The sequence below is a fragment of the Felis catus genome, chromosome D3 (assembly GCF_018350175.1).
Source record: "Felis catus isolate Fca126 chromosome D3, F.catus_Fca126_mat1.0, whole genome shotgun sequence".
Taxonomy (NCBI): Eukaryota; Metazoa; Chordata; class Mammalia; order Carnivora; family Felidae; genus Felis; species Felis catus.
Window position 1 is genome coordinate 7,633,874 of NC_058379.1, and position 13,461 is coordinate 7,647,334.

A 13,461-nucleotide genomic window follows, 5' to 3' on the forward strand; every position below is an offset into this window, starting at 1 on the left:
TTGCGGATGGGCGGGGTCGCCGGAAGCCACACCCCTCTGGAAAAAAAATTGGTCTGGTGACTAGCAAGGACCACTACGGGGAGAAAAGGATTCCAGGTCATTCACACGCGCTGTCACCAGCCGGAACAGGATGATCTCTTTCTAGGTGACTCATTTGCTTTCTATTCATTCAACAGACATCTATTGAGCGCCTACCACGTGTTTGTGCTAGAGCACTGTACAAGGCTATCTTCAGTTCAGCTCTTCACATCTACCCAGCCCTGAGCTTTTGCAAAACACCTTCAAGCTTTATCCCCCATTTTAAAAAAAGATTTTATTTTGGGGGTGCCTGGGTGGCTCAATCGGTTTAGCGTCTGACTCTTGATTTCGGTTCAGGGCATGATCTCACTGAGTTCAAGCCCCACGTGGGGCTCTGCAATGACAGCATGGAACCTGCTTGGGAATCTCTCCCTCCCTCTGCCCCTCCCCCGGTGGTGCACATGCGCTCTCTGTCTCAAAAGAAGCTTTTTAAATTTTTTTTTTTTTTTTTTTTTTTTTTTTTTTGAGACAGAGAAGGACAGAGCATAAGCAGGGGAGGGGCAGAGAGAGAGGGAGACACAGAATCTGAAGCAGGTTGCAGGCTCTGAGCTGTCAGCACAGAGCCCAGTGGCGGGGCTCAAACTCACAGACTGTGAGATCATGACCTGAGCTGCAGTCAGTCGCCCAACCCACTGAGCCACCTAGGCGCCCCTCTCAAAATAAACTTCAATAAAAAAAAAAAAAAAAAAAAGGAAAAAAGATTTTATTTTTAAGTAATCTCTACACCCAATGTAGGGCTCAAATTTGCCACCCCGAGATCAAGAGTTGCACACTCCACCAGCTGAGCCAGCCAACTGTTCCCCCACCTTATCCCACATTTTACAAACCCTACAAGCTTAGGTTCACATCCAGTTCTTGCCACTCACTGTAATGTGCATGACCTTAGGTAAATTACTTCACTGCTCTGAGCCTGTTTGCTCATCTCTAAAATGGTTGCATAGTGACAGTAATATATCTCAGAGAGCTGCCATTTGCCAACAAATATTTATTAAATGTCATCTATATGCCATACACTGTCCCAGGAGCTAGAAAAGTAAAGAATTAAGTTACAACTCAGTACCTCTTACATATTAAGGCCTCTATTGGGGTGCATGGGTGGCTCAGTCAGTTAAGCCTCTGACTTCGGCTCAGATCATGATCTCACAGCTTGTGAGTTTGAGCCCCGCGTTGGGCTCTGTGCTGGCAGCTCAAAGCCTGGAGCCTGCTTCCGATTCTGTGTTTCCCTCTCGCCCTCTGCCCCTCCCCCATTCATGCACGCACGCGCGCGCGCGCTCTGTCTCTCAAAAATAAATACACATTTTTTTAAGAATTTTAAAAAGGCCTCTATAAACTTTGATAAAAATAGTGACGATAATAATAATTTATCAAATACTTACAATGTGCCAGGCACTGTTCTAAGTGCTTTACATGTATCAATTCAACAACCTTGTGAAACCTGGGTCATTATTGTCCTCATTTGACAACTGAGAAAACCCTTTCAATAACCAACCTGTCCAAACAGCAGAATAAACTTCCAAATTTTCAACCTGGCTTAACCAAATGATAAAACTTAACATCTAAACATGTGCCCCCTAATATTTTGCACTCAAAAGGCCATACCATTACTTACGTAGCATTCAAACATTTTCCCCTGAATCTAATCCTGGCAAATAAACACAAATCCAAATTAAAGAACATTCTTCAAAACAAGTGGCCTGAACTCTTCAAAAAAGGTCAATGTTGTGAAATACACATACACAAGCTAAGCAATCTTGGAGCTTAAACAGACACAATAATTAAATTCAATGTGTGATCCTGGATTGGATCCCAGTTCTCTTTAAAAAAAAAAAAAAAAAAAACTATAAAGGGCATTCTTGCAACAATTAGAGAAGTTTAAATATGGATAGTATAGTATCAATGTGAAATTTCCTGATTTTGGTACTAGTACTGTGGTTACATAAGACAATGTCCTTAGAAATTGTACCCCGTGGCATTTAGGGGCAAGAGAGGCAATTTACTTTCAAATTGTTCACAAAAAAGGTACAAACATATTTGTAGACAAGAGAATGGTAAGGTAAATGTGATAAAGTAAATAATTGGTGATTCTGAGTAAGACACATACTAACATTCTTCTTACCATCTTTGCAACTTTTCTGTAACTTTGAAATTCTTTCAAAATAAAAAGTTACAAAAATAATCTTTATAGAGAAAAAAATAGGCTTGATTGCATTCGGATTCCTTTATTGTGTTCGATTATCTTCTTTAAATAAACTAACATTTCGGGGCACCTGGGTGGCTCAATCGGTTAAGTGTCCGACTTCAGCTCAGGTCAGGATCTCGTGGTTCGTGAGTTTGAGCTCACGTGGGGCTCTGTGCTGACAGCTCGGAGCCTGGAGCCTGCTTCGGATTCTGTGTCTCCCTCTCTCTTTGTCCCTCCCCTGCTCATGTTCTGTCTCTCTCTCCTTCAAAAATAAACATTTAAATAAATAAATAAGTAAACTAACATTTCTAACCCTGACCCCTCCCACCAAAAAAAAAAAAAAAAAAAAAAAAAAAAAAAAAAAGAAAGGAAGGAAGGAAGAAAAGGAAAGGAAAGGAAGAAAAGAGAGACCTGATAACTAAATACAATGCACAATCTCCAATTGGATATGAGATTTTTTTTTTTAAATACTAAGCAGCAGCTTTAAAAGATATTATTGGGAAAACTTGAAAATTTTAATATGAACTTTATATTAGATTATAGTATTGCATCAATGTTCTATTTCTCTTGCTAAAATACTGGTGTTCTAGGGGCACCTGGGTGGCTCAGTTGGTTAAGCATCTTGAGTTCATCTCAGGTCATGATCTCCCAGTTCATGGGTTTGAGCCCTGTGTTGGGCTCTGTGCTGATGGCTCAGAGCCTGGAGCCTGCTTCGGATTCTGTGTCTCCCTCTCTCTCTCTCTGCCCTTCTCCCACTGCTGCTCTGTCTCTGTCTCTCTCGAAAATGAATAAACATTTAAAAAAAAAATTTAAAGGGGCACCTGGGTGGCTCAGTCGGTTAAGCATCTGACTTTGGCTCAGGTCATGATTTCTTTCTTTTTTTTTTAAATTTTTTTTTTTAACGTTTATTTATTTTTGAGACAGAGAGAGACAGAGCATGAACAGGGGAGGGTCAGAGAGAGGGAGACACAGAATCGGAAACAGGCTCCAGGCTCTGAGCTGTCAGCACAGAGCCCGACGCGGGGCTCGAACTCACGGACCGCGAGATCATGACCTGAGCCGAAGTCGGCCGCTTAACCAACTGAGCCACCCAGGCGCCCCTGATAGGTCATGATTTCATGGTTTGAGCCCCGCATCAAGCTCTGTGCTGACAGCTCAGAGCCTGGAAGCTGATTCAGATTCTGTGTCTCCCTCTCTCTTTGCCCCTCCCTCCTTTGCTCTTTCTCAAATACTAAACATTAAAAATTTTTTTTTATTTTTTTACAGGTATTGGTATTCTAATTATTTAAGAGAATCCTCTTATTCAAGGAGGTGAGTGCTGAAGTATTTAGAGATATGGTATCATAATTTCTACAACTAACTTGTAAGTGGTTTAGAAAAAAAGCCTAAATATTACGTAAACACGCCTAAATATTAAAGGCATAGGGGGGGCGTTGGAGAATAGAGAGGGAGAGAGAGAGATTAAGGGAAAGGCAAAATGTAACAACAGGTAAGTGAAGGATATATGGGTGTTGGCAGAAACTATCTTGGAATTCCTGAGGTTTGAAATTTTTCCAAATAAAAAGGGCAGAGTGGAGATTCCTACCCATGCCTCTTGTGCTGCCTGTGTGGGAAGATTTCCACTCATCTGCAACCAGAGCTATTTTTGTTGTTGTTGTTGAAACCAGAGCTATTGTTTAAGTCGCTGTATGATGTTATTGTCCATATTATCATTATAATAAACCTAGATCCAGAACCTTCCACTGCCTTCATAGCTCTCAAATCCATCCGTTAAGTCCTCCTTCACCCACATCCCAATACCCCAATCTTTTTCCGGATCACAGCGGCTTCTGACCTGCTCTCAGCTTCTAGGTTGCCCCTTCCATCCATTCTCCACGTAACAGCCAGAAGAACCCTACCCTAAGAATAACACTGCCATTCGGCTGCTTAAAAGCTTTCAATGGCTTTCTCGTGCTCTTCTCTCGGCTTTCATGACCCTTCTAACCCCTGCTTGCCTTTGGATACACACACACACACACACACACACACACACCACTTCCTTTCCAGCCACTGAACATCTAGCAGTTTCTGACACATTCATTGCTCAGTCTCTCTCAGCACTGGGTCTTAGCACCCTCCTCTGGAACACCATGTCAGGCCAGGCTGATTCCAACTCCTCCTTCAAGATCCAACTCAAACACTACCTCCCTTGGAAATCCTTCCGTGACCCACCCCAAAGCTAGGGTTGATGTTTACTGTACTTTCCACATGTATTATAAATGCATATTTACCTGTGTGTCCCATGCACTAAGGATTCTTAGAGGATGTGGGCTGAAGCTTGTTTATCTTCAAATGTTTGTAAGTGAGTGTTTAATAGAGGACGCAAGGGAGACAGGCTGAGAGAACAGTCTGCTCCTCCTCCATTCCTGTCATTCTGGTTCTTACCTGCAGTGGCCTCGGACAGCCAGCAGATCCTTTGTTCTAGAAAGCTGCCACGATCTAGGAGAACCTAAACCGGTTACCTCTTTTTATTCCACAACAAGAAGGAAGCCAAGAGATAAGGAATGGGGAAACGGAGACAGGAAGCTAGAGCCACACCAGGAAGACATGGTCGGACACACTTCATATGGCCTGGCTGCAAATGTTCCTTGTTTTCCCTCCTGCCCCCAGGAGTCAGACCTACTGGCAAGACAATTACCTTTAGTCTGTGGCTATAAACCAAGGGGCTGGCCTCCAAGGCCCAAATAGTGTGAGTTGGTTCACTAAGTGTTTGAGAGAGAGAGAGAGAGAGAGAGAGAGAGAGAGAGAATATATATATATATATATATATATATATATATATATATATATATACACACACATTCCACACGTAATGTAATCTCCACACATAATGTGGGACTTGAACTCACAACTCCAAGATCAAGAGCCACGTACACTATTGACTGGGCCAGCCAGACACCCCAGTACACTAAGAGTTGTAAAGAATTTTATTTTATTTTATTTTTTAAAGTTTATTTATTTATTTGGAAAGAGATAGAGAGTAAGCGGTCGAGGGGCAGAGATGGGGGGGTGGAGTGGGGTTGGACAGAGGATCTGATCCCAAGCGGGCTCTGTGCTGACAGCAGAGAGATAGGGGGCTCGAACTCACAAACCGTGAGATCATGACCTGAGCCAGAAACCAAGAGTCGGACGCTGAGGATTTTAAGTTAGTTACTGGAACAGCTGCCATACTCAGAAGGCTATTTAAGAGGCATTTAATGGAAGGCCTACTTACAGAGTCACGGACAAACTTAAGGGAGCAAATAAGGGATAATGAAACTCTCTGGGACCAGCAACATGGGGTCAGTTACCACCTCAGACCCGAAGGGGCAAGGAGAGGGAACAGTTTCCAAAGCTAGAGAGGGTGTAGCCACCCAGCGGGAGTGTGGTGGTCAGCAGAACACAGCTGCACTAGAACATCTAGGGTAAATCTCCTCTCCCTCCTGCTGCCTCCTGCCGGAGCCTCTGGGAAGCTGAGAACAAAGCGGTTAGGGATAAAGAGTTATGGAGGGAAGAGACTTAGAGGGGCAAAGGAATATCCAGCACAATTGCCAAATTTTAAACATTTGGGAAAGAAAGATGCAGAGCCCCACATAGCGCACGGTCCTAGTTTTACACAACAAAGTCAACTCTCCCACATATGTATATATGATTGCTTATGATTGCATGAGAAGGGAGAAAGGTGTGGGATTATACATGTGAGCGTGTTAGGATTTAGTACCTGGACAGGGTGTGGGGCAGGGGAGAAGACAATAGAAAAAATAGGATATTTATTAATATGAATTCAGAGTCATTTAACAAAGAAAATAATTGCTAAAGAAACTGCACATTCAAGTAAGATAGATCATTGTAGATGCTGTTTCTAATGACAAGATTTTGTTTGTTTCTAGGGTTGGGTAAAATAATTATGATGCAGCCTTTCAGTGACACACACACACACACACACACACACACACACACAATGAACATAGGTGTTTACAATCATGAAAAGTGTTTACAAAGCATATATTTAAGAAATCGTTACAGGGGTGCCTGGGTGGCTCAGTCGGTTGAGCTTCCGACTTCGGCTCAGGTCATGATCTCACGGTCTGTGAGTTCAAGCCCCATGTCGGGCTCTTTGCTGACAGCTTGGAGCCTGGAGCCTGCTTCCGATTCTGTGTCTTCCTCTCTCTCTGTCCCTCCCCCGTTCATGCTCTGTCTCTCTCTGTCTCAAAAATAAACATTAAAAAAAATTAAAAATAAATAAATAAAGGGGCGCCTGGGTGGTTCAGTCAGTTAAGCGGCCGACTTCAGCTCAGGTCATGATCTCACGGTCCGTGAGTTCAAGCCCCGCATCGGGCTCTGTGTTGACAGCTCAGAGCCTGGAGCCTGTTTCCGATTCTGTGTCTCCCTTTCTCCGACCCTCCCCCGTTCATGCTCTGCCTCTCTCTGTCTCAAAAATAAATAAACGTTAAAAAAAATTAAAATAAAAAAATTAAAATAAATAAATAAAAATAAAAATTGTTACAGGAAAGTATATCTATACTCATATCCACACCTATCTATGTATCTATGTATATTTCAGTGGTTGTGTCTAAATCAGTCATGGTGGTTGTTTATAGTCTATAGATGAAGGAGGATAACTGGTGGGTTTGTCTTCTGTATTTATTTCTCTCTCTTTTTTTCTTCTTCTTCTTCGAGAGAACAAGTGGAGAGAGTGGAAGAAGGGCAGAGAAAGAGAAGGAATCTCAAGCAGGCTCCATGCTCAGCATGGAGCCCGACACAGGGCTCGATCCCACAACCCTGGATCATGACCTGAGCCAAAATCAAGAGTTGGATGCTCAACTGACTGAGCCACCCAGGCGCCCCTTTCTTTACTTTTAATTAGATGTATTTTCTCCTTTTTTCCCTAAATTAACTTGCATTAATTCTGTTATAAAGAATAAAATACGCGGTGCCTGGGTGGCTCAGTCAGTTAAGCGTCTGACTTCAGCTCAGGTCATGATCTCACCGTTCATGAGTTCGAGCTCAGCATCGGGCTCTGTGCTGACAGCTCAGCGCCTGGAGCCTGCTTTGGATTCTGTGCCTCCCTTTCTCTCTGCCCCACCTCTCTCTCTCTCTCTCTAAAATAAACATTAAAAACATTTTTTAAGAATAAAATAAAACACACCTCTGAGCCGGTTAAACATGTATTCAGTTTGTGAAAATTCAGAGAGCTTTATATTTTTTCACTTTTCCATGTATATTAGTCTTCAATAAAAATACTACTTTTCAGTATCAAAACAATGCACAAAATCAAAAAGAAAATTCGAGAACCACCACAATGTTTTAATTGAGGTGAGAGTCACATAACATAAAATTTTGGAGGTGAACAGTTCAGTGGCATTTAGAACATTTAGGATGTTGTGTAACCACTCCCTAACAGAATACTAGACACAGAATCACGCCTATCCCTGTAGGTATTAGAGACTCATAACACCTCTTCCTACCATTCAGAAATGGGAAAAGAGGGTTCAAAGAGGTTAAGCAGCAACTCGTAAGCCAAAGCTGACTCACCCATCGCCCCTGTGAAGAATGAGAGTCAATAGTCTGAACCGAAGGGTGGGCCATGTTCAAAAGCTGGGGGACTTTGGATGATGAGGACACAGGTTCAGTACGGAAGGGACCAATGGTTGACCTTGAGTAATCGGGCCCTCCGATTATGCAATGATCAAGCTAATGACGTGATGGCGGTTTCACCTGAGAGGAAAGAGAACCCCCCCCTCCTTTGACGTGCCCTTGGCCTCAATCCCATACATAGCAGATGCTCCCTGTGCAGGCCAAGGCTCTCTTTGCCACTCCCCAGTCGTGACCTCTGGCAATCAGAGCAGTGGAGGAACTCCTACAGGCTCAGGAAACCCATTTGTGGACCCTTCAGGAAGTTTGCAAACCATTTTTTTTTTTAAACACCAGCATCACTTACATTGTACTAAAAAGTAAATTTTAAAACTGCAAACATTTAGGGGCGCCTGGGTGGCTCATTCGGTTAAGCGTCCAACTTCGGCTCAGGTCATGATCTCACGGTTCGTGGGTTCGAGCCCCGCGTCGGGCTCTGTGCTGACAGCTCGGAGCCTGGAGCCTGTTTCGGATTCTGTGTGTGTCTCTCTCTCTCCGCTCCTCCCCTGTTCACGCTCTGTCTCAAAAATAAATAAACATTAAAAAAAATTAAAAAAAACCCTGCAAACATTTAAATAATAAACTTACAACTAAAGCTGCATTTAAAACAAAGGAAACAAATGCTCAGTTGTCACTACTTCCTAAATCTTTTACTATGTTTTAGTTTTACCTGTGCTTTTGAGGCTCTTTCTATTACAGCTGTGTGATGTGTTGTTGCACCTGCCCATTCTCAATTCCAGGTGTCTGTGACCTCACACTGGTAGTTTGAAATTGGCCGCAAGACGTATATATGCCACAGAATTCAGCAACTGCTACAAATTAGGACTTGCTTTATTGTTTTATTGATTGGCAGGGCAGGAGTGAACAATCTACAGCCCCTGGTCCAAATCTGGACCACTGTTTTTTTTTTCCCCTCACTGCCTGTTTTTGTAATAAAGTTTCATTGGCACACAGTGGTACTAATTCATTTACAAACCATCTATGGCTGCTTTCACGTACAACAGCAGAGTTAAATAGCTACGGCAGAGGCCATATGGCCTGCAAAGCCTGAAATATATACTATCTAGCTGTTTACAGAAAATGCTTGCCAGGATCTACTCTAGACTTTTAAAAGAGCAAAAGAGGGGCGCCTGGGTGGCTCAGTTGGTTAAGTGTCCGACTTCGGCTCAGGTCATGGTCTCAGGGTCCGTGAGTTCGAGCCCCCGCATCGGGCTCTGTGCTGACCGCTCAGACCTTGGAGCCTGTTTCAGATTCTGTGTCTCCCTCTTTCTCTGACCCTCCCCTGTTCATGCTCTGTCTCTCTCTGTCTCAAAAATAAATAAACGTTAAAAAAAAATTTAAAAAAAAAAAAGAGCAAAAGACTATTGCATATTTGAAAGTTGCTAAATGAGTAGATCATAAAAGTCCTCATCACAAGAAAGAAAATTATTTTTTTAATTTTTTAAAGTTTATTTATTTATTTATTTTGAGAGAGAGACGGAGGGAAAGAGAGAATCCCAAGCAGGCTCTGCACTGTTAGATGTGGGGCCCAGATGTGCGGCCTGAGCTGAAATCAAGAGCTAAATGCCCAACCAACTAACTGAGCCACCCAGGTGCCCCAAGAAAGAAAATTCTGTTAACTATCTATGTATGGTACAGATGTTAACTTATTGTGGTGATCATTTTACATTGTATACACATATTGAGTTCGTTACATTGTACACCTGAAACTAATATAATGTTATTTGTCAATTATACCTCAATAAAAAGAATTTTTTATTGTTATTAAAAATGTTTTAATGTTTATTTAATTTTGAGAGAGAGAAAGACTGAGCAGGGGAGGGGCAGAAAGAGAGAGAGAGACATGGAATCCTAGGCAGGCTCCAGGCTCTGAGCTGTCAGCACAGAGCCCAACGCGGGACTCGAACCCACAAACCGTAAGATCATGACCTGAGCCGAAGTCAGACACTTTAACTGACTGAGCCACTCAGGTGCCCCAATAAAAACAAATTTTTCTTTTCTTTTTTTTTTTTTTTTAAGATTTTTTTTAATGTTCATTTTATTTTTGAGACAGAGACAGAGAGAGTGTGTGCAGGCTGGGGAGGGGCAGAGAGAGGAAGACAGAGGATCTGAAGTGGGCTCCACAATGGCAGCACAGAGTCTGATGCGGGGCTTGAACTCATGAACCGTGAAATCATGACCTGAGCCGAAGTCAGATGCTTAACCAACTGAGCCACCCAGATGCCCCAAAATTTTTTGAAAGAAATCTCTGCTCCCAATGTGGGATTCAAACTCATGCCCCCGAGACCAAGAGTGGCATGCTCTACCCACTGAGCCAGCCAGAAATCCCCTGGCTTGGCATTTTCTTTCTTTCTTTCTTTCTTTCTTTCTTCTTTCTTTTCTTTCTTTCTTTCTTTCTTTCTTTCTTTCTTTCATTTCTTTAAGGTTTATTTATTCTCGAGACAGAGACAGAGTTCGAGCAGGGGAGGGGCAGAGAGAGAGGGAGACACAGAATCCGAAGCAGGCTCCAGGCTCTGAGCCATCAGCACAGAGCCCGACGGGGGGCTCGAACCCACGAACTGTGAGATCGTGTCCTGAGCTGAAGTCAGACGCTCAACCGACTGAGCTACCCAGGCGCCCCTTGGCATTTTCTAACTGAAGCAGACAAGTGATTTGTGCCAGTCTTCATCTTCCTGAGTCTCGATTTCCTTATCTGTAACACAGAAGAAATAACACCGAGAGGACAAGACAGGTACAATGCCCAGAAGCGCACACCAGGCGCGGTAGAGGGGCAGGTACAGTGAGGGCGTCACGGGATGGGTTCTCCAAAAGCAGGGGCTGAGACAGAGCTTGGGGTGCAAGAAGTTTTTAGAGCTCCACCTTGCTGAAAGGAGGGGGGAAACAAGATTGAGAAGAAGGAGTGGTCAGTGGGGGAGGAGGCCACAAGGCCTTGGCCAACCCCACCGGGGGCTCCGGAGACAGACTTACCCATCGGTTTTCCCCACTGGGCTGAAATGACCTGACCTTTCAACCGCTACTGTGCTCAGTCGCAGCCGCTTTGGGAAAAGTCTCTGCAGCAGCAGATCCTGTGGGAGTGTCCAGCCTGCCAGTGTCCCTGCACCTGGGCAGCAATTACTGCCTCGAAGGCAGATGGGGCAGCAGGTCGTTGTCCCTACCACAGGGGTGCACTGTCTTTAAAGCATTTAAAAATAATATGGGGCACCTGCATGGCTCAGTTGGTTAAGCATCCGACTTCAGCTCAGGTCACCATCTCACAGCTCGTGGGTTCGAGCCCCAGGTCGGGCTCTGGGCTGGCAGCTCAGGGCCTGGAGCCTGCTTTGGATTCTGTGTCTCCCTCTCTCTCTGCCCCCCTCTCACTCGCTTGTGCACATGCGCACTCTCTCTCTCTCTCAAAAATAAGTAAACATGAAAATAATTTTTAAAAAGAATTAAAAAAAATAATAAAAACTGCTGGGGCGCCTGGGTGGCTCAGTCGGTTGAGCGTCCGACTTCGCTCAGGTCACGATCTCACGGTCCGTGAGTTCGAGCCCCGCATCAGGCTCTGTGTTGACCGCTCAGAGCCTGGAGCCTGCTTCAGATTCTGTGTCTCCCTCTCTCTCTGGCCCTCCCCTCATTCATGCTCTGTCTCTCTCTGTCTCAAAAATAAATAAATGTTAAAAAACAAAAAACAAAAAAAAAAAAACAACAAAAAAAAAACCCTGCTGAAGTCCGTCAACGTTATTTTATCATTTTGTGCCAGCAACTTGAAACAACGTCAATGCCAGTTGCTACAGCAGACAAGCCCCGCCCCCCTCCACCACCACCTTGGCGCCTGACGTTGGATAAGTGCTCCTGGACAGCGTTGTTGCTGCTATGATTACGATTGTTCTCCTAGTGTGCCAGAATCAATGGTCATAAAGGCCAGAAACCCATCTCAAACTAGCTGAAGCAGAAGAGGGAGAATTCGGGCTCACCCAGAAGCATGCCTGGAACAAGATGCTCAGATATTAGGAATCTGTTTCTTTCCCGTCCCTGCTTTCCCTGTGCTGGCTTCATACACAGGCACATTTACCCCGCATGGAAGCAGACGTGGCCAGCAAAGCACCGTGCGGTCAGCTGAACAAATACAGAGCTCAGAGAGACGCTCTTTCTCAAGCAAAAGTCCCAGGGCAAACCCACATTGGCTGGCTCTGGGCCAGGCTCCCATCCCTGAAGCAATCCTAGGGTTTTCTCACTGGCTGGTCCCGCCTCGCCTGCCCTTAAAACCACGTGGACAGGGAGGGGAAGGGATGGTTTCGCAAAGGAAAAGAGATGCTGTAACAACAGGGTAGGAGTGGATGCTGGCAGCAAATATTCAGGACATTCCTCTGTGCTCCCAGCAAATATCCAGGACATTCCTTAGTGCTCCCAGAGCCAAGCCGGGAGGACATCCTTCAGAACACATCAGAGGCAGGGCACTCATTGCTTGCACAGTTTGAAACACGGAGACTCAGAGAGGAGCTGGGAGTAGCCCAAGTTCACAGTCTCCAGAGCCCAGGGATCCTGTATCCCAGGCCAACAACTCTCTTGACCCTCCAGGCCATCACTGATGCCTGGTGATATGGCTGCCTGTCCCCTCAAAGCTCAGGCCTGTGGGCTCTGTGCCCGGAGAGATACAGAATAGCCACGCCCCACTGGCCCCGCCCCACTGCACTACCCTGATAACAGCCCAGCCCCCTGGCCAGCCCACACCTTCTTTCTCCCTAACTGTGCCCTTGTGGGGAAGGCTGTGGGGCGCAGGGCAGGGTGGGGGAAATTCTATCCCTGGGCTGGTGCCTTTGAATCCTCACTCCTTCTTTTTTGGGGCTCTGTAGCTGTAGATTCTAGGAAGCAGAACACAAGACTGTTTGGCTGTTTTTAGGTCCAATTCTAAAATGTAACTAAAGCCTTTGGTTTATTTATGTTCTCTGAATATAATGAAGAATCACAAATAGGCCACTGGGCCACTCCAGGCCCAGCACAGCACCTATGAACAGCTGGGTTTTCTGCTCAGCTCCCTTTCCTACGACCTTGAAGGGAGGAGCCTTTAAAGTCATGATGATGTTGCACTTATAAAACTCTGAACAGCCCCCCACTGCCTCAGAGATAAAACCCAAGTACCATAACCCAATATTCGAGAACCTCCCACATTCCTTATAACAATCGACATAATTGGTAACCATTAACTGAGTCTTACTAAGGGCCAGACTTCAAGCAAAGCATCCTACCTTCATTAGATCAGATGATCCTCAGACGACCCTATGAAGGAGGTGCTATGATAATTCCCCATTTACAGAAGAGGAAACTGTAGAGGCTGCTTTTAGGGAACAGGCTTAAGCAATGGAAACTTGACCAAGGCGTGGGGCGCCTGGGTGTCTCAGTTGGTTAAGCGTCAGACTTTGGCTCAGGTCATGATCTCACGGTTCGTGGGTTCGAGCCCCGTGTTGGACTCTGTGCTGCCAGCTCAGATCCTAGAGCCTGCTTTGGATTCTGTGACTCCTTCTCTCTCTGATCCCGCTCATGCTCTGTCTCTGTCAAAAAAATAAATAAATAAA

The 13,461-nt window shown here is 44.8% G+C and overlaps 1 long non-coding RNA gene across 1 annotated transcript in view; it reads left to right on the forward strand.

Annotated features, from left to right (window-relative positions):
* The first annotated feature begins 8 nt into the window (after positions 1-8).
* LOC109493171 overlaps positions 9-13,461 on the forward strand; it is a 21,335-nt gene continuing 7,882 nt past the window's right edge. Inside the window, exons 1-2 of the long non-coding RNA XR_002737169.2 lie at positions 9-145; positions 3,524-3,568. This is a non-coding gene — a long non-coding RNA (uncharacterized LOC109493171). The remainder of the gene's footprint in view (positions 146-3,523; positions 3,569-13,461) is intronic.